This window comes from Carcharhinus amblyrhynchos, unplaced genomic scaffold, assembly GCF_965287045.1.
Source record: "Carcharhinus amblyrhynchos unplaced genomic scaffold, sCarAmb.v2.hapA scaffold_43, whole genome shotgun sequence".
Classification (NCBI taxonomy): domain Eukaryota; kingdom Metazoa; phylum Chordata; class Chondrichthyes; order Carcharhiniformes; family Carcharhinidae; genus Carcharhinus; species Carcharhinus amblyrhynchos.
The window spans coordinates 1,258,237-1,263,389 of record NW_027649784.1 but is presented as its reverse complement, the minus strand read 5'-3'; positions in this window follow the sequence as shown (position 1 = coordinate 1,263,389).

Genomic DNA, 5,153 nt, shown 5'->3' with positions numbered 1-5,153 from the left:
TAACTGCCTCCGTTCTCCACCCACTCACCTGGAGGCATCTCCACCTCCCCAAACCCACACCAGCCCCCGCAACAACCACTCCCCCCTCTAACCACCACCCAGCCCCCCCCCCGACTCCTGCCCCCACGTCCCACGAATTCATCATTTAATTTGAGTTGCGATTCCGAAGGGAAACAGCCTCACCTTTCGCATGTACAGACGTTGCCCTTTAACCCTGACTGAGTGAGGAACCAGATTAATTATTAACCCTTCAGCTTGGCCCAGACGGGACTCTGGCCCCGGTCCAGGTTACTGTCGGGAATTATCTGTGACCCCGCACACGTTACCGACAGGCAGCGGCTCGGTGGGTTAGCACCGCTGCCTCACAGCCCCGGGGAGCCGGGTTCGATTCCCAGCTTGGATCGTGTGACAATAATAAATCAAATCAAATCCTTCTCCCCTGTGTACTCTATGAACGGTATGAATGTAAGAAATAGGAGCAGGAGTCGGCCATCTAGCCCTTCGAGTCTGCCCCACCATTCAATAAGATCATGGCTGATCTGAAGTGGATCAGTTCCACTTTCCCGCCCTCTCTCCCCATAACCCTTAATTCCCCTGTCTGTCAAAAACCTACCTACCCGCGTCTTAAATATATTCAGCGAGGCAGCCTCCACCACTTCAATGGGCAGAGAATTCCAGAGATTCACCACCCTTTGAGTGAAGAAGTTCCTCCTCAACTCTGATCTAAACTGTCTCCCTGCCTTATTTTAAGGCTTTGTCTGTATAATGCACAAGAATCAATACTTTTCACTGTATCCCAATACATGTGACAATAATAAATCAAATCCTTCTCCCCTATGTACTCTGTGAATGGTATGCTTTGTCTGTATAGCGCACAGAAGCAATACTTTTCACTGTATCCCAATACATGTGACAATAATAAATCAAATCAAAATCACCCACTTAGAAATCATAGAATCCCTACAGTGCAGAAGGCTCCTCCGCCCATTGGGTCTGTACCGACCACAATCCCACAGAGAGGCACACAGAGAGAGAGAGAGAGAGAGAGGCACAGAGAGAGAGGGAGAGAGAGAGAGGCACACAGAGAGAGAGAGAGAGAGAGGCACAGAGAGAGAGAGACAGAGAGAGAGAGGCACACAGAGAGAGAGAGACAGAGAGAGAGAGGCACAGAGACAGAGAGAGAGGCACAGAGAGAGAGAGAGAGGCACAGAGAGAGAGACAGAGAGAGGCACAGAGAGAGAGAGAGAGAGGGGCACAGAGAGAGGGGCAGAGAGAGAGAGAGAGGGGCACAGAGAGAGAGAGAGAGGGGCACAGAGAGAGAGAGAGGGGCACAGAGAGAGAGAGAGGGGCACAGAGAGAGAGAGAGGGGCACAGAGAGAGAGAGAGGGGCACAGAGAGAGAGAGAGGGGCACAGAGAGAGAGAGAGGGGCACAGAGAGAGAGAGAGGGGCACAGAGAGAGAGAGAGGGGCACAGAGAGAGAGAGAGGGGCACAGAGAGAGAGAGAGGGGCACAGAGAGAGAGAGAGGGGCACAGAGAGAGAGAGAGGCACAGAGAGAGAGAGGGGGGCAGAGAGGGGGCACAGAGAGAGAGGGGGGGGCCACAGAGAGAGAGAGAGGGCACAGAGAGAGAGAGAGAGGGGCACAGAGAGAGAGAGAGGGGCACAGAGAGAGAGAGAGGGGCACAGAGAGAGAGAAAGGGGCACAGAGAGAGAGAGGAGGGGCACAGAGAGAGAGAGAGGGCACAGAGAGAGAGAGGGCACAGAGAGAGAGAGAGGCACAGAGAGAGAGAGAGGGCACAGAGAGAGAGAGGGGCACAGAGAGAGAGAGAGGGGCACAGAGAGAGAGAGGGGGGCACAGAGAGAGAGAGAGGGGCACAGAGAGAGAGAGGGGGCACAGAGAGAGAGAGAGGGGCACAGAGGAGAGGAGAGAGGGCACAGAGAGAGAGAGAGGGCACAGAGAGAGAGAGAGGGGCACAGAGAGAGAGAGAGGGGCACAGAGAGAGAGAGAGGGGCACAGAGAGAGAGAGAGGCACAGAGAGAGAAGAGAGGCACAGAGAGAGAGAGGGCACAGAGAGAGAGAGACGCACAGAGAGAGAGAGAGCACAGAGAGAGAGAGAGACGCACAGAGAGAGAGAGACGCACAGAGAGAGAGGAGACGCACAGAGAGAGAGAGAGAGCACAGAGAGAGAGACACAGAGAGAGAGGCACAGAGAGAGAGAGAGGCACAGAAGAGAGAGAGAGGCACAGAGAGAGAGAGGGGCACAGAGAGAGAGAGGGGCACAGAGAGAGAGGGGGGCACAGAGAGAGAGAGAGGGGCACAGAGAGAGAGAGAGGGGCACAGAGAGAGAGAGAGGGCACAGAGAGAGAGAGAGGCACAGAGAGAGAGAGACGCACAGAGAGAGAGAGACGCACAGAGAGAGAGAGACGCACAGAGAGAGAGAGACGCACAGAGAGAGAGAGAGGCACAGAGAGAGAGAGAGACACAGAGAGAGAGAGAGGCACAGAGAGAGAGAGAGGCACAGAGAGAGAGAGGGGCACAGAGAGAGAGAGGGGCACAGAGAGAGAGAGGGGCACAGAGAGAGAGAGGGGCACAGAGAGAGAGAGGGGCACAGAGAGAGAGAGGGGCACAGAGAGAGAGAGGGGCACAGACAGAGAGAGGGGCACAGAGAGAGGCACACAGAGAGAGAGAGGCACAGAGAGAGAGAGAGGGGCACAGAGAGAGAGAGACGCACAGAGAGAGAGAGGCACAGAGAGAGAGAGAGGGGCACAGAGAGAGAGAGACGCACAGAGAGAGAGAGAGGCGCACAGAGAGAGAGAGAGGCACAGAGAGAGAGAGAGGCACAGAGAGAGAGAGAGGCACAGAGAGAGAGAGGGGCACAGAGAGAGAGAGGGGCACAGACAGAGAGAGGGGCACAGACAGAGAGAGGGGCACAGAGAGAGGCACACAGAGAGAGAGAGGCACAGAGAGAGAGAGAGGGGCACAGAGAGAGAGAGACGCACAGAGAGAGAGAGAGGCGCACAGAGAGAGAGAGAGGCACAGAGAGAGAGAGAGACGCACAGAGAGAGAGAGACGCACAGAGAGAGAGAGACGCACAGAGAGAGAGAGAGGCACAGAGAGAGAGAGGGGCACAGAGAGAGAGAGGGGCACAGAGAGAGAGAGAGAGGCACACAGAGACAGAGAGAGAGAGAGAGAGACACAGAGAGAAGGGGGCACACAGAGAGAGGGGCGCACAGAGAGAGGGGCACACAGAGAGAGATTCAGAGACAGTAAGAGAGAGAGAGAGAGAGTGAGAGTGAGAGTGGCAGAGATAGAGTCAGTCAGAGTGTCCGTCCACTCCACATATGGAGCAGTCGGCACAGAGTATTCCAGGCAGGGGGGGAGGAGAAGGGCAGCACCGTCCCACATCCTAACCGCTGGCTGGGGGTGAAAATCTTTCCCCGTGCCACACCGATCCGAATCAGTGCCATGACCCTCACCATTTGTGCCAGGGGTCAGCTGGTTAATGATTCCCATACCAAAACAATTGGTTAATGAGTCGTCCTGTGGGCTGGCGGCTGTGCTGGGGCTGTAATAAGTGGAGGTGGGTTTTAATGTTCACCTTAAGGTGAAATTTGAAAAGTGTGGCCGCTTGTAGGGGCGCTTTGGTGAGTATTCAGTCTCGAGTCCTTGGTCTCTTTTAAGATCAAACCAAATAAACAAACTCAAATTAAATCAGGACAAAGTCAAAAGGGGCAGCTCCCCAAAAGGAAGGGGAACAGCCCGAACAAAAAAAAACAAAGTCAAACTTAAAAACCGTCAAATTAAAATGTGATTGTTAGGGTCAATAATGCGCCCCAGCCCCTGCGGTGCCCAACGGGCACGGAAGGCGATTTTGATTCCTTGGGTTCATGGTAGGTGGAGCAAGGGGGGAAATTTGCCTGGGTTGGCTGGTTTGGAGGTACCTTCCCTGGGCATGAGATTTCAGATTAGGGTCGGTGAGTTAGGCTAGGGGTTAAATCTACAACGCCTGGCCTGGTTGGAGGTGCACATGGGACTCGGCCCCACGGGGAGTGGGGGAGAATGTGGGACTCGGCCCCACGGGGAGTAGGGGAGAATGTGGGACTCGCTCCCACGGGGAGTGGGGGAGAATGTGGGACTCGCTCCCACGGGGAGTGGGGGAGAATGTGGGACTCGGCCCCACGGGGAGTAGGGGAGAATGTGGGACTCGCTCCCACGGGGAGTAGGGGAGAATGTGGGACTCGCTCCCACGGGGAGTGGGGAGAATGTGGGACTCGCTCCCACGGGGAGTGGGGGAGAATGTGGGACTCGCTCCCACGGGGAGTGGGGGAGAATGTTGGACTCGCTCCCACGGGGAGTGGGGAGAATGTGGGACTCGCTCCCACGGGGAGTGGGGGAGAATGTGGGACTCGCTCCCACAGGGGGAGTGGGGGAAGAATGTGGGACTCACTCCCACGGGGAGTAGGGGAAGAATGTGGGACTCGCTCCCACGGGGAGTGGGGGAGAATGTGGGACTCGCTCCCACGGGGAGTGGGGGAGAATGTGGGACTCGCTCCCACGGGGAGTGGGGGAGAATGTGGGACTGGGGGAGAATGTGGGACTCGCTCCCACGGGGAGTGGGGGAGAATGTGGGACTCGCTCCCACGGGGGGAGTGGGGGAGAATGTGGGACGCGCTCCCACGGGGGGAGTGGGGGAGAATGTGGGACTCACTCTTTCCTGTACAGGGGCCCCTGGCTCTGTGAGGTCGCTGTGCTAACACACTGTGGCACCATGAACAGGGTGAGTGGCATCTTTGTGTGTAAGGTGACAGTTCTCTCTGATGTGGGAAATGTGAGTCACCTCCCCCCCCCCACCCTCCCACAACCTTCACCTTTCCTGACCCCATCCTGACCCGACCACACTGAAACCTCCCTCCCCAGCCCAGCCCCAAAGCTTCAAGTTATTAAAGCAAATAAGGGTCATTAAAGCAGTGTGTCTGTCACTGCTGTTTCCACAAGTGTCAAAGGGGGGATTTCCTGGAAGTTCTTGGCGTTTTCCCTGAGGATTTACTATTGTGAATAAGTATTGTGAGTACGAAACACTCCGTTGTACTGTGGGGTCAGGCACCGAGGTGAAATTCCCCTCCTGGGCGGTGAAGGTTGATTTGTTCAGGCAT